We start from the raw sequence: 25,344 nt of genomic DNA, 5'->3' as shown, positions 1-25,344 counted from the left end.
GGGCTCCCAGTGGGTGGCGGTGGGCGCAAGGCAACCATCATGCCCTGACGCCTCTTTGGCTCCTCGACACTGTCGGGCCATCCAGTTCAGCACTTGGGGAAGACAAATATTTCCTGCTGCTCTTTCCTGGCTTGACACATACATGTTTTCACACACAAAATAGGATTATTATGCTAGGCCTTGCCCTTTTTCCTAACTGAATAACAAGCACCAAATAACTTATGGATGTACCAGTTGCACTTGAGAACAGTGTGCACTATGGCTTGAGTTCACTGCCCTGCAGGCGCCACCTATCAACCTCCTGATGGAAAGAGGGTGATGGGTAGGGAGGTGATACGTGCCTCTGGGCCACTCTCACCTCCTTTCTCTCATCTCTAAGTAATGTCTCTGGGTGCATATTACGCAGGGGGGTCCCAAAAGCTTCAAATATAAGGAGCTCCTTTGTTATGTTATAAATTCTGTTACTCCCCACATTCTAGGACTTGCATGTTTAGTAGGACAAACAGAAAGGATACTATGAATTCCACAGTGCATCTCACAACTTTGCATTTTATAAGTCTCAGCTCTCAGAAGCTTTTAAAATAACAGTGCATCTGTGAGCCCTGAGCTAGCCTGCAGACATGCTTAGAACAATAATGAAATCCTGCACCCCTGTGATAACTCTGAAGTGCACAAACCACCATGTGTCAAAGCCGGGTGCACACAGGGGCCAGCCCTCCTTGGTCCCTGAGGGGCACAGAGGGGCCTGCTAGCTGGCTGCGCCCTGAGGTGGTGCCCAAATAGAGGTAACCTGACTGCACTTGCATGTGTCCTGGCTGCCAGATGGGAAAGCCAGGACAGACCTGCTCCCTGGAGACGTGGTCACTGCCAAGAAGTGTCAGAAGAGAGTTGCTAAGCTAGGCTGAAAGATAACCATTTTGGTATGGAGGTAGCAACAACAACTACAACCAAAAAAAAGTCACTAGGAAGAGAGAGAGAGATGATGATTAAAAATCTAGTTCACAAACGTCTAACTCTGACAGAGTGATCAGACGCAACCCCTCCAGTGGGGGAAGCGGGGCCCGAGGCGGGAGGGCAGTGCCCCCCCCAGAAAGCACAGCTGCGTCCCGAGCCTCCGGGATGGAGAGAAAGAACCCAGAAGAACCCATCCCAAGAAGCAACGCCACTTAAAAATGTGCGTCGAGTCAACCTATGAGAGTATTAACACACACCAGAGGATAACCCAAGACGATATTATTCTAGGTAATGCCATAACATTCTGGTTCCCACTGTTACCTGAATTTTAGTCATTCTTTGAACAGGTAGCTAGTGCTTAAGAGCTGTGAAAGTGAGACAAATGCATGAAAAACAGGTTTTACTGGGGATAAAGTTTCGTTAATAACAATATCAAGAGCAACTAATGCTCATGTATCATTTAAATTTTGCCAGGCACTGTTTTAAGCACTATAGACAAATTAACCACTTAATCACCACTACTAACTACTCTTATTGTCCCCATTCTACAGACAAAGAAACTAAGGCATAGAGAGGTTGCCCAAGGTCACCTGGGAGGTTAGTAGCAGCATTTGGCTCCAAAGTTCCCACTTTTAAATGCTATGTTACATGTACCACTAATTTAAAAATAGTGCAAAAGCTTTAACAAAGAGAAAAAACACTTGTTCACAAGATTCTACACACTTCATAGTATCTCCAGGATAAATCTATACATCTTTTCATAAATCTATATATCTTTTAATAACCATAGGTTTTTTCTGACTTCTCCACCTAGGTCGGAAGGAACCTTCACCACTGTGGAGGTCCCCACAGCTGGGAGAAACATGAGCAATCTCCCCCTAGAGCCGGGGTAGGGTTAGCCACGGTGTGCAGATGCCCCCGAGCCTGCGACGCTCACACCGACGTCCACACAGGGCTGCCGTGCCCCCTGACATCAGTTTAATCTATCTCACTACAACCAAGTCAAACAGATGCGAATTTAGCGTTATGTGCAGAGATGTAAAACAAAAACTCAGGCGACGGTGGAGGGCTGAAGGACCTTTAAATAAAAGTAATTTAATGGTCCAGGTAGAAGAGACTGGAGCACAAAATTGAGGGGAGAAATGGGAGAGAGAAATCCCGAGGTTTCAAGTCCAGAAGGAGAAGCACTCTGGGCATTAGTATGTGCGGGTTGAAAAGCAGCTCACGGAACCCTCATACCTCACTGATGGGGACAGAAAACACTACAGCCACATTGGAAACCAGTTTGGCCCTTTTCAAAATAAAGTTAAACACATACTTAGATATGACTCAGCAACCCCACTCCTAGGTGTTTATCCAAGAAAAAATTGGAATGTATGTTCCCATAAAGATAGTTTTATTGAGAGTTTTATCTTTAATCACCATAAACTAAAAATAACCTAAGTATTCAGCAATTGGTGAATGGATAAATAAACTCTGTATTCACACACTGGAATGCTACTCATCAATGAAAAAAACACACTACTGATAACATGCCACATGGGTGAATCTGCAGTGCATTAATCTAAGTGAGATTCGAAATGCTGTACACCACTTGATTCCATTCATATGACATTTTCAAAAAGGTAAAACTATAAGAATAAAAAAATTATAAGGATAAAAAAAGTTGCCAGGGGCTGAGTAGAGGGACTGATTACAAAGGGGCACAAGAAATGTTTCAGGGTGATGAAAATGTATATTTTGATTATGGTAGTTACACTTAGCTTGCATGAGTGCTTATCAAAACTCACAGCTGTACACTTTTAAAAAAGAATGAACTTCACTGTATGTAATTTATATAGTAATACACCTGACTTTTTAAAAGCAAGTCAGAGCAATTATGCCAACACAAATATCTCATGGAATGGGGCTATTTTATCTTCTACAAGGCTCTACCAGCCATTTAGCCAACCTCCTCTGTTAACTCTTACCTCCAACTTCTTCTCAGACAGTGTTTATAAAAAGATTACTGGTTGCTCATTCATAGGAGAAAAAGCTTCTTTAGTCATATAAAATTTATTAAAGTAACCCCTGAGTGTTCACATAATTACTGGAACTCTCCTACATTAAAAATAGACTGGAGTTGTGGCTCTTTCTCCTGGTGCTAAAAATGTACCTGCTGGTCACTAAGGAAAGAAGGCAAGTAAGATTCCAGTGGCTCTGTCTGTCTACACGGATCGCTGCTATACAACCGTTAATTAGCCAAGAAGCTCTGGTACGGCGATTCTCCCACTGAACTCACCGAAGGGAGACCTGGGTTACTGCTGAATCTTCAGGGAACTAAATCTAAGCTAAACCTTGACTATTGAATGGCAACCCTTTGGTAGGAAAAAAGATTTTGAAAAACATGTGCTACTGAACATGACTACACTGTGACGTGGTCACAAAACGATGGGAATGGTTCTGGTTCTTTCCTTCATTCAAAACCAAGCAGGTACATCCAGATGGTTTGTGTGTGCTACACACGAAAGATACAATGACAAACCAAAGCCCCCATCATTATGGAGCTCACATTCTCTTGGGAGTGACAGACAAATTGTAAATAAATGAACAGAAAAATAAACTCATCAATCACTAACAGCCTGAACGTCAACTAATAAGAGCTGGAAGGAAAAGCAGGGTAAGAGAATGGGGGGCGGTGTAGAGCTTCTGTTCAACAGAGCAGTCCGGTGTCTCTGAAAAGTTAGTATCTGAGCACATCCCGGGAGCCTTGGGAAGAGAGCGGGTGAGTGCACAGAGGGAGAGTGTGCAGCAGGAGGAGGACAGGAAACTGGTGCAAATTCTCTAGTCCTAAGATGGAAGAGTGACTGCTGAGTCCTAGGGACTAGCAAGGTGGCGAGTGCGGCTCCAGCGACAGGAGGGAAGAGTGCCTGGAGATGCCGATTAGAGGTAGCTGAGGACAGATCACATGGGCCCTGCACCAAAGACAGACTTTGGGTTCTACATGGAGTCACCAGAGGCCACTGTTGGGTGTGGGCAAGGGACTGACACGATCTTGATTTAGTTTTAAAGAATCACTCTACTTGCTCCGAGGAAAACAGACTTTGAGGGTAATAGATGCAGAAGTGGACAAGAAAAAGTGGAGAACTGGATGGGAGGCCACCACGGTCATCAAAACAGAGACAGTGGAGGAGATGAGATGTAGTCAGACTGGCTGGACACCTGGGTACATGACGGTGCCATTGACTGAGTATTGAAAGGTGCTGAGATGGAGAAGGTTGGTTCCATATTTAAGAGCTGCGGTCTGGAAAGTGTGTATGATATTGCTATCAGAGAGTTAGGAAGCCAAATTAAAAGAAAGGAAAGGTTAATTGGACCCAAATAACATTATACCTTAAGACTTTCTTTACAATGAAAATAGGTGAGTCAGGACCAGCTGAGATACTAATTTTATCTTGCAATAGCAACCCCACTGACTAGGTTATTTACTACATGCAGCTAAGAAAAGGATTTCTGTAAGAAACTATGCACTTTACTAGTGAGCTTTCCAGGAAACAAAGATTTCCAGTGAAGCTAATAAAAACTTCAAAGCTTCCTACAATCCATCAACAATGCTTTGAAGATTCTTTTATTTAGCCTTTACTAAAAGGGGGAAAAAGTCAGCCAGATTGCAGAGTGTGAATATTCTTTTCTAAATTTACTATATACAAAAGCTTTGTCTGATGGGAAAGAGAAGTCAAATTATAAGATTTTCTAATTGGTTTACATGTTAAAGCCTTTTATATAAACACTGTTTTGTCCGACATAATCTACATCAAAGCATTTATCTGCTTCACAGATTATTTTCTTCAGCTGCCCTCTGATGTCTATGTTGAGAAAGCTCTTTCTGAGTTTTATGAAGAGGCTGGAACAACAACGCACAAATGCAGGACGGGATCAAGTTTGAGGCCTGCTGGTCAAGGTGAGGTACAGTAACGGGGAGCCCTCGAGGCTCAGCTTCCACATAATAAGACTTTGTGCGTGTCCTAAAATCACATCTGCCTCGTTCAAGACAAAGTTCGTACTCAGGATCCAAATCAAAAGAAAAAGTTAAACTTGTTTTGACTAGAATAACTGTAGCCTGCTAACTCCCACATTTTCCATCTTGTCCTCCCCACCCCACCCCCCAATTCAACCCTGAGAGCAACAGCACAGAGCCTGTTGGGGAACCAGATTAAAACCCTTTGGGGTGCCTAGCATAGATATCTCCAGTGATCGTAGCCGCAGTCATCACTTTTAATCTATTTCCCCTGGTGAGAAAATGCTTCAGCCCAGTTCAAACCATCCAAACTCAAAACAATCTCATAAATTTAGTCTGCTTTCGGTTCTTCAAAAGTTTTACTCAAAAGAAGTTAGTCCTCCAAAGTAACCAGACTCATCCAGTTCCCATCATTAGCTTCCCAATGTTTCCTTGCAGTAACATTTCTGGAATCACTTAATGGTTTTCCAGTGTTTTCTTACCACTCTCTATGTCCTAGGATCTACTCTTGGAAAGATCTATTCTCAAAAAAATTCACCATTTGGCTGCACAGCAGTGATTTTCAACTGGTATGCTATAAAAAATTTTAAAATGTGCAGTACCTGACTATTTAGTCAGGGCACTGACCTCTTTTCCCTTAGGTTGTCAAATAAAAAAAAATGACAGCAGCCAACTCAACAGTAACTGTCCAGTGTGAATGAATCAATATTATACCTATTTATTTTATCAGATGGGCAAAAATATATTTTGGGGGGTTTTCAGAATTTTACTAACTTGCTTACGTGTGCCATGGGATGAAAAAGATTGAAAATCACTGCTCTACAGGATTCCTTACTCAAATCTTTAAGTTCAGTGACTTTTCCCACAGTATCAGCTATTGCAGACAGATTTTTCCGGCTTGCTGTTGAAAATGTCAAGATGTGTTCTGCTTTTTAATTGGGACTCAGGACTTCCTTTCTCACAGCCCCCAGCATCAGACGAACCAGATGTTTCTGCTGTTTTCCAGAAGACTGCAGCGTCGAGGCTGTGTGCCCAAAGCTTCTCCCAGGTCAGCAGTTCAGATTTTTACCTTATTCCTTCCCAATGATCCCAGGCAAATCTTCCCTATTTCTTTTTCCTTTCTTTCTTTCCTTTTTTCAATCTTAAGAGTTAAAGCACCAACAATACCCTCAAAATGTCGAATCCCCTGCCAAGACTGAATTGCTGTGGTTTTCTCTTTGGACTCATCTATAATGACCTAAAGATGTATTCTACTTGGATTGTCAGAGGTCTGTTAAATATTAATCACAGCGATGTGAAATGTTCGAAAATTGGGTCAGTCTGAACTTCCACTATTAATCTCGTCCGCTATTATTTCTTGGTGAGACTCTATAACCCATTGTGAAGCTGTCACTGGCCAACTGCGGAGCGAATGAGCTCCCTCTGCAGCAATATTCCGGAACAAGATGGCAGCCGTAATTGCCAGTCTAGAGCAGGAGTCAGCAAGCTGCAGCCCACGGGCCAGATCTGGCCCACTGCCTATTTTTACCAAGAAAGCTTTATTGGAATACAGCCATGCTCATTGGTTTCCACATTATCTCTGGCTATTTTCACACTACAATGGCAGAGTTGAATCATTGTGACAGAGACTGTGTGGTCCACCAAGCCTAAAATACGTATTCTCATTCTTTCCATTAACAGTTTGCCCACCTCTACTTTAAAGCCCATGACTTCTAAGACAATATAAACCCCACTCTAAGTGGTTTTGCAAAGTTACTTAATTAAAATATCATTTTCCTCAGGGTAAAATTAAATAACAGAGTGACACACGAAAGTGCGCAGCACAGGGCCTGAGGTTCAGTAGACAATTAATACTACGTGACTCCTTCTTCCACTTGCCAACCTGCTTCTCCTCCCTCGGTACCTGGTTTAAGAGTCTTCCTCTCAGCTGTATTCTCCCTGCAGAGTTGGAAGTTTTTTCCTCTGGGCGCCAGTTTATTTTAGCACTGGCTACTGCACACTCTTGTCACCTGCCCACTCGTCTCTCTGCCCATCTTGACCATGGACTCCTCTGGGAAGTGCCGTTTCTCACTTGCTTTGTTTCCCTAGTGTCCGACACTTAGTAGGGTCCTAGCAAAGATTTTTTCAGAGAATGAGTGAAGAAATACTAAATAAACACTAAAATATTCTTAATTCCAAAAGATGCCATGCACAGATCATTAAAAATATTATTCCTAAATAATATCAGAATTCCCAAACTGAGTTCCACAACTAATGAGCAATTTTTGGTCACTGATTGAAGGTTACAACTTACTACATATTGTGGAGGTTTTATTGAACAGACACAGGGCAAGTTAACACTCCAACCGTGAGTAGGCACAAAGATGTTCCTAGAATGCAAACAAGCAATAATGACTCTTGTTTAAGCCCAACATCGTAAAAAAAGATCTCTAACCAAACCTCTCACCTTTGAACGACAATGTAAAGTGTAATATTCTTTATCTATAATAAGTCTGAACTGAAGATTTCTAATAATAGTGATATACTATAAATAAACTCTTTGAAAAGATAGTTGGGGTTTTTTTTTCCATGGATTTAGTTAAAAGGGATTTATTCATTTAAAAACGAGTCAGGTACTGAACCAGGCAGTGAGGATATAATAGTGAAGAAATAAAAGATCCTGCCCTTGCTCTAGTAAAATAAATGAGCTTAGAGATATCTTAGAATTAATTTTGGCAGATTATTCTTTGAGCTATTTATATGCCATAAATTTTCAATTATATTATATACCATAAAACACTAAGGGGGCCTCATGTTTCCAGAACAGAGACAGGGTTCCATATTGGACTATTTCCTATGGTTGCTACATCAAATTACTACACATTGGGTGGCTTAAAAGCAACACAAATTTATTATCTGCATTCCAGAGGTTAGAAGTCTGAAATGGGTCTCACTGGGCTAAAAATCAAGGTGTTGGCAGGTTCCTTCTGGAGGCTCCAGGGGAGAATCCACTTCCTTCCCCTTTCCAGCTTCTACCGTTCGCCTGCATTCCTTGGCTGCTGGCTCCTCCTCTGTCTTTAAAGCAACGCAGGTTTGGAGACTTCAGCACATGGCCTCACTCAGACACAGACTCTCCTCTCTTGGTCCTTCACTTCAGAGGGCCCCGTGATTACACTGGACCCACCTGGGTCCCCTCCTGGGTCCCAGGTGGATTGTCCAGGATAATCAACCCATGTCAAGGTCAGCTGACCAGCAATTCCTAATTGCCACGTAACCTAACGTATTCCCAGCTTCTAAGGATCAGGATGTGAACCATGATTCTTTGGGGAGCCACGCTTCTTTCTACCACACATATCTTTGCAGCAATCATGTCAATGAGCCCAGTCACATGTATAGCCCCACATGGAACCAGGAACTCCATGACTGCTAGGAGCCAGCTCTCCCACGTGCTAGAACATTATTCCTACCCAGGCAGTCCCCCAGCACCTCACCTCACAGACGCACACCCCCTGTGTTCTTCCACACGCTCCACCAGAGGGAGTGCCCGTTTCCTAGCCATCAAACCATGGTTCATCCACGGCCTCAACTTGTCTAAGAATAAAACTAGAGATTTTCCTCTTGCCCTCCAAATTAAGGAAACAATTTCATGGGCACTGTGGCTCATTTGGTTAGAGTGTCATCCCATACACTGAAAAGCTGTGGGTTTGATTTCCAGTCAGGGCACATGCCTAGACTGCAGGTTGGAGCCTGGGTCGGGGCATGTATGGGAGGCAGCCATTCAATGTTTCTCTCTCACATTGATGTTCCTTTCTCATCCTGTCTCCATTCCCTTCCTCTCTAAATGAATAAATAAATACCCCAGGTGAGAGTTTAAAAAAATAAGGGAAACCCCTCCCTCTCTTCCAGCTTTCTATGCTAATGAAGGATGAACCTCTATTGCTTGGGCTGCCGAAGGACTTGTTAGTGAGTAAAGATTTATTCACCCATCTCCTTTTGCTGTGTTAGCTAAGCATACATGTGTTCCTTTTTCTGTTTTTAAAGTTCAAGTAGGTGTGTGAGAGTGTGTATGTGCACACCCACATGTGTGCATGATATAAATCCTTGAGAACAAAGACTATTTAACTTGCTAAACACAGGCACTTAGTGAATACCAGTCCGCTAACCAAAGACTAAGCAGTCTTTGACTATGATAATGAGACAGGACGTGCTCGGAGACTGTGCACAGAGCCTCGCAGAGATTTCCTCTTGTCAAAGGGAAGTGGAAAGAGGCTGCAGAGCTGCAGGCTGCAGCAGGGAAGGGGAGGTCATCCTGGGCCCCAAAACATCACGTTAAGGGGCAGGAGCAGCTGGCTCTTGGAACACAGGCCTGGAATCTGGAGTGAAGGAATGGGGAGCCAGCTCTTCTCTTTTTGACAACAGCCTTTGGCCACACATGGTGCTCCATTCCGGCTGGCACACACCTAGGACTTAGTGCCCATGTGGCCACAGGGAACAGACTTTCCAGCTCTCCTTTCCTGCTGGCACATAGCTGTGACCCTGGGGACTGGAAGCATCTGCTGAGAACCAGCCCTGGTCACTTGTACAAGAGTTCTTGTACAAGTGAACTCGAACAAGAGTTCCCAGGTCACCAGACCCCATCTGTCCACTAGACAGAGATTACACACCTTGGAAACATTCCATAACGAAGGTTTATAAGATACCTTGATCAACTGCATTTTTAATAATCGCTATTTAATTGTGATCATTTTTAAATTTTAAAATTAAAAAAATTAAACTTAAGAGACAGTCTCTATGTGACATTCTCAGACAATGTGCTTTTCCTCAAATTCTCTCTCTTCCCCCTCAGCTCAGCTGCCACTCCTGGCCTGGGGACACAGACCCCCAAAAGACGTGTTCCCTTTCCACTGCAGAGTAATGTTTCTGTGTACAGTAGATAAAAAGTTTGGGAGATTTCCATCTCTCCTCTTGTTGGCTATGCACTGAAATATTCCCAAACCAAAGAAAAAATTCTATCCGGAGGATCGGGCCTCGCCCAGCCCCATATGCTGTTACTGCCACTAAAAGTGACACCTGAACACAGTTTATTGGCAACTTACTGTCAGTCTCCCAAACCCCAGGAGGAAAGAGGGGAAAGAACTGCCCTCTCCACGTGAGTGCTGTTCCTCTCACTCTTGGGGAGGCGAGAGCTCATTCCTGTTTGATGCTTCCCTCTAAGTTCATCACATCTGGATGCTCTCCACACAACCCAGAGAACTCCAAACTGTGCAAGCAAGATCATGCAGCCGAGACCAGTCACGTGGGTGAAGAAAGGCTGGGACATACGGGTTAACGTCCCAGAAAGCCATTCGTCTGGGACACATCCCAGGGGTCAAGCCAGACCCCACCTTGTCTAGACCTGGAAGACTACAGGTCTAGAATCTTGCTAGAGCTTTGCATGTGTGAGTGAGTTGTGTGTCAGAGGCAAGTTTAGAGATTCTTCCCTGGAGGAGTTACGTCCAGCCCGTTGGAGCCAACTAAGCTCGAACGTGGAGAACAAGCTTTGGTCCAAACAGAAATAGTTCAAGGCAGTCGGAGCCTCAAGAGTCTGGTGACCATTGAAACACCAATTCCTCCTTGCCTTTTGCTCTTCCTATGATTCCTCTCTTACACTGTCTTTGAGAGGAGATGAGTTGAATGAAACCATTTTCTCGTAGTATTCGTAAAGCAGCCCAGTTATAAAGTGAAAAATACCTAGGAAGATAGCTACTCCTGGGCAATGGAGGAATCATCTTGCTCCACTAACTTTTATGAAATTCTCAGCTGGGGTGCTCTATGAGTGTGGCGGATCCTCATGAGAATAAAAGCAGTGAATAAAGCCATTTTTTATAGGAAGAGTGGAAACAAAAAGCATTGAGGACACGGTGGCAGGTTTCACAATGAATGATCAGAAAGCCAGACATTTCTAAACCCCTGTGTGTTAGGTGCAGTGACAGAGGCCAGGGATCCAGTCCGGCCTTTACAGCAGTCTGTTTGGCTGGAGATTGACATCTAAAACACATAGTCTGGGAGGTGCTTAAATATGAGTTTTGTCCGGAAGCCTCTTCCCCAACAGGTGCAGCTGACCCAGATGGCTTCTTTGAGGAGGTACCTGAATGACACTGTTAGGAATCAGTTGGGTGTAGCCCATAGAGAAGGAAGAGCAAAGGCACTCCAGAGAGCAGAAACAGCATGTGCAAGGCCTGAAGGTTGAGACTGAGCCTGGTATTTTCAGAAAGCTGATAGTAATTACGCACGACTAGAATGTGGTACAACAGGGCAGGCGTTGGAAGCTGGCATCAGAAGGGTGTGCCAGGCTGAGATGTCAACCCGGAGGCTACAGCCAAAGACTTAGGCCTGAACAAGTACAGCGAGCATATAAGAAGGGTGACAGAGCGCAGTGCCAGATCAGGAAGGGCAGGGCAAGGGGGAGGGAGGGAGACAGCGGTCACGGGTAAGGTGCCCACCTCCAGCAGCATGCTGGGCATCACCTGCTGGGCTTGCCCCACTAGATGCCCCAGGGAGGAGGAGCACGGGGTACTGCAGGGCTGAAATGAGGGCAGTGTCCCTGGAGGAGGGGCAGGAAAGCTGGCACAATGTTCTTGAATTTGTAATCGGCATTGCAGGGAATAGGATTTTTAAGTATATTTTATTGAATATGCTATTACAGTTGTCCTATTTTTTCTCCCTTTTGCCCCTCCTCCGCCCAGTACCTTCATTCCCTCCAGCAGTCCTCCCCTTAGTTCATGCCCATGGGTCATACATATAAGTTCCTTGGCTTCTTCAATTCCTATACTATTCTCAACCTCCCCCTGTTTATTTTGTACCTACTAGTTATGCTTCTTATTCCATGTGACTTTTCCTCCACTCTCCCCCTTCCTCTCCCCACTGATAACCCTCTATGTGATCTCCATTTCTGTGATTCAGTTGCTAAGAAAAGGATCAAAACTATGAACAGTAAAATGACAATAAATTCACAATTGTCAACAAGGGAATAGGATTTTTGACTGGTAAGTTGGGAAGAGGCTGGCGGAGGAGAACGGAGAATGGAACTGTGGTGGAGCGGCAGGGTGAGGCTGGGAAGTGAGCCTCAGGGCATGTGCAGGAGAGGAGGGAAGATAAGTAGGCAGTGATTATGCAACACAGGATGAGATCTTCATGAATACACGGGGTGAGGAAGAGAGACTCTAGCTACCTCACCACAAAACCTGACATGCAAAGGCATGACACTTTCTATAGTCTCAATGGCATACGTGCGTGTGTGTGTGTGTGTGTGTGTGTGTGTGTGAGAGAGAGAGAGAGAGGAGACAGGAGAAAGGAGCACAAGTCCATGGTTTCATTAAATTACATCTCATGACTGTCTCCAAGTTATTCATCAGCTGACAAAAAGACAACTAATACTGTGCCTTGAAGTCCTTGGACCCTCACTTAGCATAGAGGTTCTGGAAAATTCTGGTCACCTCCCTCCTCCTTATGATCACCTGGGAGGGGAAGCCAAAAGACCAAAACTCACCTTCAGAGCACCTACTCAGTGATATTATTAGGTCATCAGAATTGGATTGGATTCTCCCATCAGCCAGACTCTGTATCTGCTACACACCAAACTATGCACACTGCAGTGAGGCTCTCTCTGTGCTCCCTCGTTAATTTAAACAGAGGCAGGCCTCGAGGACAGGCCTGAAAGGGAAACCAAAGGACCGCCTCAGCCCCTGTCAGGGCCGGAATCTTGCCTCCCTGTGACTTATGACACGCTTTCTCACCATGACAGCAGCACACGCCCTTCCTGCCTCCCCGCCCCTACCCTACCCCCGCCACAGCCCAGCAAAGAGGCTTCCTGGGAGGGGCTGGTGAGCGCTGAAAGTTAAAAAGTCCTGTGTGGACACCAACGCTAGCTTCTCCGACCTTTCCACATTTTATGTGTAAGCATCTTGGAAAGACTCTTCAATGCTTTGAGTAGCAGATTAGCACAGCTTAAACTACCGTCACCCACGTAATGACAACACGACATGCCATTTCCTCAGCCCTCTAAAAGGGTAGACAGAGGTGTGTTATCACACCCCACAGGCCAGGGACCAGTAAAGAGAGCAGTTGCCAAGTCAGCCAGGCAAGAAATCCACGGCTGAAGGGATTAGACCTGTCCCCAGGGAACTTTTGGTTTGGTCCAGGAGATGCACTTACTACCTCATTAAGTAAATGTTCCTTGAGCGCTCTATGCCCCTGACACTGTTCTAGTCGCTTGGCATGAAGTAGCAAACAAAACAAAAAAACTCTGCCTTGTGGAGCTGATATACTAGTGATAAGTGAGGAGACACCTTCACCACCCATCGTTAACAAAAGGAAGCAAACCAAGGACACAAGGTCAGGGCCAAGTGGGGCTGTGTTTGGAAGGAGTGGGTTGGAAACACTCTGCTGGAACAAGGGAGGCTTCATGAGGAAATGGGAGCCTGAAAACTTGGTTGAAACTCCAATATGGCTTTATAGTCTCAAGTGTGTAGCACCTCCAGGGATGGTCGTGGGGCACTTAGACATTTTCAAAGACAGTTAGCACTTGGTGCTTTATCTCACGTTTAATGTCAATGCTCCTGCTGCCCCTAGGAATGGCCATGGGAGGCAGACCCTAGGGGTTCCAGGGTGGCAGAGTGGGTGGGTGGGGTTCCAAGACCAAGCGAAGGTCCTAACGGCCAGGGGTGTAACCAACTCATGGTGATCGTCTCCCTTGGAACCTAACACATCACACACACACACACATCAGACAGCCGTCCTGAAGAGCCTGCTCACCGCCACAGCGCCGGGCCGGGGGTGCGTCCTGTCCCCACAAACACTCTGTCGGGACAGCCCTCTAGGTCACGAGGGCTTCGAGGGAGCGAGGCAGGAGCCGTGCTTCAGAATAACCCTACCAAGAAAATCACCCCAAAGCACACCAGATGCAGAAGGAAAGGCAAGTGCAATAGTCTAGTCAGATATCTTGTGGATATCGTGTGGCGGGGGGAGACTTTCCTTCATTTCGGGTCATTAATTGAGAATTCCTTTGGGTGAAACAAGCCTTGAAAACCTTCTTCCCACCTCAGCCAGGCTCCCCTGAAGCAGTACCCCAGTCAGACAGGTGTCCAGCCTCTACGAAAGTATCTCCCAGAGGGCTTTCCTCCAGGCAAAGCTACCTGCTTATCACGTGGTCCGAGGTTTCAAAAATTCTCCTTTTGTTCTTTTATATCCTCAGCCCACTGGCCCTGGGACCAACACAACTAAAAAGTGTAACAGTATGAATTTTAAAATGGTTTCTTTTTAAATAAATCCAATTGTTAAGCAGAACACTTAAAGAAGAGGGGGAAATTACTTACTACTTTGAGAACTGCTGAGCAGGAATTGTAATTGTTCCAAAGAACAAAATATTGTGAATAGATTTTAGAAAGATGATTTTTTGAGAACCAGTAAGTTTCTGAGACCTGAGCTCTCAGCTGAGAGTTCTGGGACTGAGGGCACCCAGGTACCAAGTTCCGACCCGAAGAGGACAACCAGCTTCGATTAGCTGGCCAAGGGGAGGAGCTGCCCCCGAAGTTCTGCCAAAGGAGAAACTGGTGCACCTCAAGGCCATCGGTTGTCACAGGGCTTACATGAGCTGGGACTGGGGAAAGTAGGAAAGCAGCTCGTTGTTAGGTTTTACCAAATGTACATGCTAGTATAATGAGTCTCTACACTTTAACTGTCTTTCCATAACTTATGCCTTGGATTCTCTCATTCTCTCTCTCCTTGGGGGACGTCACGCAGACAGGCACGGGAGACAGGCTCAGGGATGTGTTCTAAAAAAAGGAGCGAACTGCTTAGCCGGGTCACACCTCAATTCTCAGGAATACCTACCTGGAAAAGCTTATTTCAGAAGAATATGCTGTGTTTTGTTTTTTAAAAATCACGTAACTAAATCAGAATGGTACCAGTTATTTTTGTGGTGAAAGAAAATACCCGGGCTCTTGATTTTTGTTCGCGCCTGTTGCAGCTGGCCTCCACACCAGTGCTGGGAACCCATTCTGAAATCATCAACAGTCACCTTTCATTCTATTACTCAAAACACAAAAATAATTCACCTTCACTTCATGGGCTTCTTCTCTAGTTTTAGAAAACAGCCAGTCTTCGGTGTAGCTAGAACCTAGAAGGAAAAAAAAGGACTTAAAAATTGTAGGTTGTAACTTCCAAAACTGAGAAACATACATATATGAAATGGAATAAATTAGTTGTGCCTTAGTTAACCTCTGAAAATGATAAACTTCACCTACTGTATCAGTATGCCCCATTCCCTTATGACCTAGTACAATGAAATTTGGAATTGACATGGAATTTTTATAATTCTCTAGGTGTTTTTCCTCATTGGCAATTTAAACCAAAACTAAAATGGCCTTGATTGGATCTACTCTAACCTGACATAACTTGAAACATTTTCCACTAGCTAAACAACCCAGTTTACTGGTTGTAAACAACCCAGTTTACTGGTTGTTTACTGGTTGTAAACAACCCAGTCACCCCAATTCCATCAATGCATGGTTCCCTTTCTTGCCCAACCATCTCAGTGCTGTGGCAAGTTATGTCAAACAAGCATCGCGGACAATTCACTCACGTGTGCAGAGGAAGCAGCTACATGCACAGACCGAAGTAGATATACAAGTAGAAAGGAAACGGTGCCCAATATGCTTCCTTTATTTTTTAAACGTATTTTTATTTTTTAGTTTTTTCAACTACAGTTTACATGTAATGCTATTTTTTATTAGTTTCAAGCTTCCTTGATCTTGATGAGAGGTAACAGATTCAGTTATAATGGCTGAACAGACTATTATTCCCCAAGGATGCACTGAAAATCTCCAAGATCTTGAGTTGAAATGAAAAGCGCTGTAATTTCTAATACTGCAGGATTAGCCAATTCAGTCTGTGGGTGCTTGGCCGCTGTGCACACATCTGCTTCGTGAGACGGCCTCCCCTCTGGCTTTGTTCTCTGCACCCGACTGAGTGCAACCTCAGGAACCCCATCCCCACCCTTCCCAGGCGATCAGATCCTAGTGTGCAGGCGCATCCAGGCACCTGGAGGTGCCATCCAGAGCCCGGGTTTTCTGAGTGCTTCTCTGCCTCCTTTGTTACTAAATGCCAGACTCCCCAGGACGTGCCCTGTCTGGCAGCCGCAAAACACAATGTTCTTCCAATTTTCCTGATTCTTCCCCTTGCTCCATTTAGCCAGATGCTCTGCTTGAGTTTGCTTCTTCCTGTTTACAGCTGCAGCAAAGGGCTCTTAAGTACTGAAATGCACACAGAACAGTGCTACATGTGAGTTGCTTTTTAGACAAAATTGTTCAGTAGCCAGGATACATTGGTCAACATATATTTAAGTATATTAAAACACATGTACTCAGTGGATGGTCAAGCAGCTATGAAAACTGATAAATGTGGCCCTGGTTGGGTGGCTCAGCTGGTTGGAGCATTAGCTCTTCCACCAAAAGGTTGGGGGTTCAATTCCCAGTCAGGCCCCATACCCAAGTGGCAGTTTGCTACCTTGTCAGGGCACATATGAGAAGGCAAATGATCAATGTTTCTCTCTAACATCAGTGTTTATCTCTCTGTCTCTCCCCCTTCCTCTCTCTCTAAAATCAATAAACATGTTTTTTAAAAAAGAAAAAACCAGATAAATGTAAAAAAGAGAAAGCTATTAAGATAGCAGTAAATGTAAAAATACTTATGAGAGATACCACTATGGAAAAGAGCAGAATTTAAAAACTGTTCAAAAGTGCTAAGATTACAACTTTACCAAAAATACAGTATCCTATGGCTGTAGTTGTTGAAACTATAAACTCATACATATAAAACTAAAAGAAGTTGATTAATGACTGTTAAATTCTAGGAGTCTATGAAAACAGTGATACAGCTCTTGCCAGGTTTAAAACATCCAATCACAGAATGTTGTGATGAGAAGGAACAAGACGTTAGCTCAACCTCCACTTCACAGGGTAGTAAATTTACACCCAAAGAAATGCAGTGACTCGCCCGCGATCACAGAGCCCCTCACCGGCAGAACCGAGACCAGCACGGGGCTCTCTGCAGTCAGGAACTGTCGCCCTCTTCTTGCCGGAGCACAGTGCAGGGGATCCCCGTAAATAAGCCAGGAAGCCCTCATTATCCGAGCTGTCATTATCCAAACCCCCCACAGGCAGGAGCGTTTCCAGGGAAGCTTGCTTCCAACACTAAAATGTCTCCTAACTGCTGAGCATTTTATGACTTGAATCCCCACTCAAAATCCTGTCTTTGTTCACCATCAGCACCTACACCTGATCTATGAGTCTTGCACGTACATCCACTGCAGAGTGAAGTTGCATATATTTCCCCCAAACACAGAATTTTATGAGATCAAACAAAACGACATCAGGGAATGTGTCCAGTAGCAAGTGAAACAATGGCAAATGGGGGTGAGCAGTATGATGGGGAAACAATGTTTAAGGTAAAATTTTAAGTTGGTGGCAAGAGAGGGGTGAATACAGGAGTTTAACATTCAAAAACTGAAAAGGTCCAAACAAAAATGAGTAAGACGTCAAGTATTTTTGGAAAACTGACCACTGCGAAGATGTGATACAAATGTCAGGTGTGACAAAGTTCCACAGTGTACCATCACACAACTTGGTCCAAAGATGTACTCCCCACAAACAATCAACACCTGATTTTTGCACCACTGAGTCTAGGAGAGCCGTGGCTGAAATGATCACCTACATTCTGTTAAACATGAACTAGAATAAATACGTTTTCATAGTTTTTGTGGGTTTTTTGTAAGATAAAGTCCCAAAGTTTTTTTTATTATATTATGAAGTTTTGATCCCATTTAAGTGAATTCACTTTAAATAGCTTTTTTTTTCTGGTTCTAAATATCCTCAGATAATGAGGGCCAGCTACCGAATCTAGAATTTTTTGAAACTATAAATCAGTACTATGGATGATATTTATATCATTAGAAGCCAAGTATACATTTTAGAGGCAGGAATTTCAAATGAGAATATAAAATACTGAGGGACACTATGTTTTTATTTGCTCCTCTGTCATAAAAAATAATGCACTTACTATTCTATTTTATGTAACATAAAGATTGAAAAATCATGCTTGACTATATTGTTTCAATCCTTTTAAAAAGCGCCAAAAGTATAAAAATGTATTTACCATCTTGAATTAAATAATTACATTTCCAATTTTATATCCTATTTTATTTGAACAAAACCATGGGAAAATCTTCAGAAATTTCTTAATAGTTGCTTATTTGCATATTGTGAATAATTCTACCACCTGTGACGATCTGTGGTTCTATATAATTCATGGTCTGAACTTCATCTGAAAACAATCAGTTGGCTGAGTCTTCTGATGTTCAAAATGTTTGTTACAGAAAAAATAGTTACTATGCAGGAGTGTCTACCATTCACTTAGATATTAAGGCTACTCTGATGTCACAAATACATGAGGCTCATTTGGGAGGCGTCGGTTATTTAGTGGAACATTTTCTTCTAGAAGAATGAGAACAGTGAAAAATTGGTTTTTTCATTAAATAAAATTGCAACATTTCAGAGGAGATATTTTTTCCTTTGCTTTCTAAATATGTGACAATATTAGGAGTCTACATAATCAATAATAAACAACTTAAAGTATGTGGGATAATATATAATTTTTAAAGATTTACTTACTGGGGACTTTCCAGCTTCTGTGACTTAAATAATAATACATGATTCAGTTCCTTTACTAATCCTGTCTCCAATGCCAAGACCGACATTACTGCCTCACTCTTCCTCGTCAAGTTTGCTAATCACTCAGATGCGAGTAAATGTGTGGCTCAGCATTCAGATGTGACTAACACAGTTCCTTCCAGGAAGGACAACAAAACTCCAGCTCCAACCACCAGAGGCCAAAGAACAAAAGTGTGGAATACCTACCACGCGCTATTTTAGTCACTAATTTATGCCCCCACTGTGGTCTAAGAACAAGAAAGAGAAGCTGGTCAAAATCGCCCTCTGGAATAGGGGAGACTCCTGCCCAGCAAGTCGGATGAGACGTGCAGCACTCCCTCCTGAACGGAATTAGGGGACAACTGGACATTCTAGGTCCAGGCAGTCGGCCCCCTGCTCTAGCTCACTCAGGTAAGTTACTGTCAACCCCTGTGAAGAAGCTGGGTTGTTTACAGCTATAAAAGGACGTTTTTGTGCCAGGAAGCTTGATCAACCCATAGGAAACAAGAAGTCATGAATTTGGCTCCTTATCTGTAGCCAAATGACTTAGAAGCAGATGTGTGTCAACACCAAAACTGCTTTTGAAAGGCAATGCCTTTACTAGACTAGCAATACAAGAAACTGTGAAAAGATGATAATAAGCCAGATTAACCCTCCCCTGCGCTGCTCAGCTACCCTGTAGCCGGAGAGGGGCAGAGTATTCCTGCCACATAAGCAGGGGTCTAGTAGGCTCAGGAATCGAAGAGCCCAGCCACTTTCTCATGCGGGCCAGTTCCTCACCCTCCAAACCTCTTTGCTATTCTGTAAAATGGGTGTAAGAACACACGCGTAAGATTCTGACAGCTTTAAGTGTTGGGCAGGCATCACAGTGCTTGGCATATACAACGTTCCGGTGGTTGGTTATTCTTTTTCCCGCTATAGACAGAATAAAACAACACTCTACCTTCTCTGAAACTTAAGAAAAGCTGCATTAGACAATTTCTGTAAGTAAAGCTGACCTTTTCCACCCAAAATTGTGAACAGGGATTTTTTTTTCTGCAAAAATACAGAAAAAGTAATACTTCCGAATGCAGCCTTTAATCCTCTTTCTTAACCATTACTCCAGAATAGGTGAGATTCATACAATTTTGGTTTGATGGTCACTAACACTGTCCTAGGGACAGGCACTGTAGGTGTTTTCCATGTGTGACCTCATTTAAAATCTCTAATAATCCTCTGGGGTGGGAACTGTGCTCATCCTCATTCCACACATCAGGAAACTGAGAGATGGAACTAGGAAGCAGCTTGTCCAGGAGTCGGAGCCAAGCCAGGACTCCAACCATGCAGGGCACCTCCAGAGCCCACGCCACACCTCTGTTCTGTGTGTTTATTTGAGGATGGTTGGGGGGGGGCAGGGAGGGGGAGGAGGGAGGAAGAAGGAAACGAAACAAAACAGTGCAGAAGAGTCTCCTCCCATCCAGCAGACACATTCCGTGAAGACATTGCCCAATACATTCACTCTCACTGGCTGCTTCTTCAAGTCAAAATGTTCAGTTTCTTATAAGGACAGAATTTTCCTAGAGCTGTATGGAGAAGCTGGAGAGAAGAGAGGTCTGGGACGGTGCAGAGATGGTGTCAGGCAGCAGCAGTACGGAGAGCGGAGAGGAAGGTGTCCGTTCTTACCACAGTCTAGAACTAAACCTCTTTGTTTATCACAACTGCCCAGACTCAACACACCTGTGATTTCCAGACCCTTCTCCCTCTGCAGAAACAACCCCACTCCTCTTAAATGCGATGCCTTCAACAGTGAGCAAGGCCAGGGTAGCAGCGGCTGCTACTAAAGCAGGTATGTGTGTGCTCAGCCTGTGTAAGTCCATTACCAACATCAATCAAATCTTCATTCATCATGAACTATTATGCCCATTTCAGAGGCAAGCTTAAGAGGGGGAGTGTTTTGCCTAAAGCCACAGACTGATTGAGACAGCCACATGTCACACAGTTGCCACTCCAGGGCCCGGAGGCGCTGATGGGCCAGAGAGTCCCGGGAGGTGCAGGAGAGGCAGCAATCTCCTCTCAACCCGGAGAGACCCCTGAGAACCATGATGGGTGACCACTGCACCCCAGTAAGAAGATACATACCTGCTAGACAAGAACGGGAATAACAAAAATCGATATGCACAGTACCATGGCAGTTACGGTCAATATGGTTATGGCTGCATCATGCTTCCCCAAGTGCAATTTAAGGCTCTCTTAGTATAACCCAAGGGGAAAAGGAAAACTAAAGAAGAATCTGGAATTTGTGGGAAACCTCAAGGTGACAGACTGACACACTCACCAGTGTGAACTAAAGCTTAGAGACAATGTGACAAGGAAACTGGGTCTTCTGGAGTAACCGTGATTTCAGCAACAGTAACTATGATTCAGAAGGAGAGAGGACTAAAGGAAGAGAGGGGGCTGAGGAATCTCTACGAGTCAAGCTCTTCCGCCCAGACCACACAACGAGGGGCATTTTAGGGGCAGAAATGAGGAAACTAGTGAGGCAGGGGTCCAAGGGCTCTGGGAACAACTTCGGCTAGAGGTCAAGGGAAGGCACCCCACACGACAGTCTGGAAGGAAAAGGCCCCCCTGCAAATCCAGGGTTGCAGCAGCCACAGCAGCTGCCAACCCAACTTGTGTAGAACAGACTGCCCACCTTTTAAATAATCACTTCTTTAAATTTCAGAGGGCGAATAACTTGATGTCTCCCATGAGAAAAGCCTCCTGCATGACCCATCTCACTCCAAAAAGAGGGCAAACTTTTGAAAGGAAATAAATCCTGTGCTTCACATTTCAGACTAGATGGCCAGGCATCAACAATGGGAAGCGCAGTCACACAAACCAGTGGCTGGAAATCTTTTTCTTCAAGCTCCATGGCAGAATCAAGATGCAGGGGGAAGCTGCCCCAACAGGCGACCAGGCGGTGAGGCGCCGCGCGACCTGGAGGCACCGGTTTCAGCAAACGGGAGACAGCCCGGCTGCAAAAGGCTCCCTCACTGGATGACACTGGAAGACTACAGGTTTTCATGGGCTCAAAAGACAGATCTGAACAACTGGTCCACAGGCTGGATTTGACTCAAGCCTCTCCTTTGTCTGATAAGACTGTGATAAAAAATTGGATTTTTAATAATTGAACAACTGTGGTGCAGCCACCATATTTTTAGATAATAAGTCAGAACATGTTGAGGCCAAATTGCCAAAGACTTTTTTTTTCAGCAAGATTTGCTTGATTTTTCACTGAGAGGAACTGGAGGAGAAGGGCATTAAATCTGAAGCCAGATGGGGCCAAACACACAGGCAAGAGCGCAAGGCAGCTCAGGCCCCGGGGCCTGCTCAGCTGGGGGCACACGCAGGTCCACATGGCCCTGGAGAACATAGCCGCATAATTCCCTCCGGGCTCTGTGCTGCAATGGTAAGCTCTGAGGAGAACACACCCAACAAACTGAGAGCGGTTTGCGTGAGGAGCTGGGAAGTGATGTCTCACTCTGCACCGCTGGGCTCTGGCTCACCGTTCAACACGAAGCATGGTAGGTTTCCGAGCTCAGGCAGAATTGCCGTTTTTTCTTCTAAAAGGGTACTAAAATGACACAATAAAGAGTAAAGACAGAGATGGAGTAAACTAATTTACCTACAATAAAGCGGGATTAAACATGCAAAGTTCTTTAGCAGATATTTTGCCCAAACCAGTGAAATAAAAATGTAGCCTGGGAGCTGAATAAAGATGGTGCTTCAGGGACCGTGAGACTCTAACTTCATTTCAGCACAATGGTTCAGCACGATGGCAGTTCACGGTTGGAAGGAGATCATCAGTCTTGCTCTTCACCGAGAAAGCCCACTGACGAGCATTTCCCCGGAAAACCTCTAACCCACCCAGAGTCCCAGGGATGCCCTTTCACTCAGACGACACACTTGCAAAATCTTTCCACCAACAGGAACCTGAACATGTCATAAGAATAATTCTGGGCACCCTACCCCCAAGTGAATCCCCTCCCATCATTTCTAAAGCAGTGAAGAAATCTATTTCCACTATTTGTGTGAGATGACCTTTGACTGCTTCCCTCTGCCCCACTCACCCCCAATCACCAGTTCATCTTCCCAGCTATTTGAGTGCTTAAATAAAACCCAGTGTGAGCAGCTGTGCTTGAGCCCATCACCTCAAGGTGCACCTGACCGCTATCCGGAAGAAGAAGGAGAAGAGCAGTAGACCCCACTGGTGCTGCCACGCCCCCCTTCTCCTTCTCTCGCTCTGCCTCCACCCAAACACAGGCCACCCATGACGGCAGGTCCTGCTGCCTGGCACAGCGGATGAGATTTTTGTCTGCCCTACAGCCCTCCCTCCTTCGGGAAGGAAGTCTTCCTCTCTCCTCAGCATCACCCCCCACCCAGTCCTCTGTCCACAACAAGTGGGTGCATGACCAAGGCCAGAGAGATTTCTTTCTTAAGACTTGGTTTTCTTTTTGGGTTGAAGCTGTAAGACCTGCCAGCTGCCATCTTGCAGACCCATTCACTACAAAAGAACACGAGGCCAACACACACAGGGCACCCAAGTCCCACTGAGGCAGGCTTCACCCTTGGGTTTTCCTAGTACACAGGTCAACAAATGCTCAAGCTAGTTGGTTAGAGCTGTGAGGGGAAGATGTGTACTGCCAGCTTTCTTCAAGAAACTATAAGAGATGCTTTTTAGAAAAAGGGAAAGTTTATATCTAATAATATATCCAGTTATCATTTCCTACAAAACGATTTCTCATTTGACCAGGAAATAATTAGTCACAAAAATACTCATAAAATGGTCATGTACATTTCACAGAAAAGTATTCTAACTTGATATTTGAAATCTTATAATTAAATGGTTTATGCTTCCAACTTATCTTTTAATATAATATAGCATTTGAATAAATTTGAAAGATCACACAAAGACATTTAAAAAAAATTATATCATGTCAGACAGGATAAGGTAGCACCTTAGAAAAATAATAAGCAAAGGGGTTTCACAATGACCTGTCCCAGCCTTAAGCCTCGTAAAGATTTTCAGAAGGAATGGAGCTGGTGCTACTTTTTTGACTGAATGTTCCATCAAAATAAGAAAAGCTACTGGAAGAAAAGACTTCACAGCCAACAGCACAAGTAGACATCCTCCAGTAGCATTTATAAGTCCCAGAAAATGAGAGCGAAGACCACTGAAGACCAACATTTCTCATACGAAGTAGAAGTAATCAAGGAAGTTACTCCATTTCATAAACAAGGCAACCCTAGCAAACATCAGCTCAAAATGTATTACGGTGACAGTAAAAATAAACCCCTAAACTGACACAGCTCACTGACCTCTGACCTTTCATGATTTTCAAAAGAACCGTCTGTGGACAATTTGGTCACCTGACATGTCATCTCCTCATGGAGCTGCCCAGGGCTGCTCCTGTTCCTGGAACAAACCTCCAGCTTAGGACTCAGGAACCTTGTGTTTGACCCGCCCACCTCACGGGTTGGCCTTGAACTCTGAAGAGTGGGGACAGAGTCTTACTGACCTTGATCACAGGCCTGGATTCTAATGGAACCAGACAGGCTGCCTAACAAATAAATATTCATTAAATGGACCAACTGTATGTCCTTTTACTTTGCTGTGAAAACAAACAAACAATAACCTTGGATATTAGGATCTCAATAAGATACTCCAGAAATGTGAGGGGGCTCAATCCATGTAGGTTTAGGGGTAATAACCTAGACATCTAACCCTAATATGAGAAAAGAGAAAGTTTAGTTTTCATAAAAAGAAAGAAATCTAACTTTAAACAGATCCATGATTCTTCTAGAATTTTCATGTTTTTTCATCAGTACTTGTAAAATTTCAGTTTTTGGTTCAGTTTTTGGAGATTCCCCCCTGCATCTGAAGGTAACTTGGGTTAATTCGGGGATAAATTCCAAACACTGAACACATCTGCACCTCCCTTCACAGGCTGGTGGTGCGGACAAAGAGCTGTCAGCCTCGAGGCCATCTCTGCCACCACTGTCGGGAACCCCTCTCTTGCAAATCACCTCTTCCACCCCAAATGCATTCCTCTTCTCCACTCAAGTGCTGCTCATTCATGACCAGTGGAGCAGGAACAGGGCAAGCAGACAGGACACAGGCCCTCTGCCAGCCAGCACTCCACATTGCTCCGAACAAAGACCCCAGCATGGGGCCAGTGGGCACCCAAGTAGGAGACCTCTGCTAAGTGAAGGGTCCAGACATCAGTGGCCTCAAAGGGTGGGAGGCATCAGTGGGGAATCCCTGGACCTGCCTGCAAGTAAGAACACCCTGAGAAATGGGGTGTTTCCCACCCCACATGGAATTCCTCAGCGGCCTGAGAAATGACCGAGTCAGAGGCAGAGGCAAAGCTCCCTGCAAGGTAAGCATCGGGGGCATTCGAGCTCTCTAAATTCCTGTGTTGAAACCTAACCCCCAAGGTGATGGTACCTGGATTGGGTTCCTTGGGAGGTGATGAGGTCATGAGGTTGAAGCCCTCCTGAATGGGATCAGTGCCCTTGTAAAAGAGACCCCAGTGAGCTCCCTGACCCTTTCCACCACATGAGGACATGTTGAGAAGACAGCCACCAATGAACCAGGAAGTGGGTCCTCAAGAGGTACTGAATGTACACCTTGATCTTGGACTTCCCAGC

The 25,344-nt window shown here is 44.6% G+C and overlaps 1 long non-coding RNA gene across 1 annotated transcript in view; it reads right to left on the bottom strand.

The window, feature by feature from the left end:
• Window positions 1-9,750: 9,750 nt before the first annotated feature.
• The window catches only part of LOC118980419 (uncharacterized), a 38,536-nt gene continuing 22,942 nt past the window's right edge, over window positions 9,751-25,344 (bottom strand). The window contains exons 2-3 of the long non-coding RNA XR_005065103.1: window positions 15,025-15,086; window positions 9,751-9,762 (exon numbers count right to left, since the gene is read on the bottom strand). This is a non-coding gene — a long non-coding RNA (uncharacterized LOC118980419). The remainder of the gene's footprint in view (window positions 9,763-15,024; window positions 15,087-25,344) is intronic.

Source organism: Sturnira hondurensis, unplaced genomic scaffold (genome assembly GCF_014824575.4).
Source record: "Sturnira hondurensis isolate 20B ecotype Veracruz unplaced genomic scaffold, ASM1482457v3 Scaffold0022910, whole genome shotgun sequence".
Taxonomy (NCBI): Eukaryota; Metazoa; Chordata; class Mammalia; order Chiroptera; family Phyllostomidae; genus Sturnira; species Sturnira hondurensis.
The sequence above is the reverse complement of the archived record's forward strand: the minus strand, read 5'-3'. Positions and strand labels throughout refer to the sequence as shown.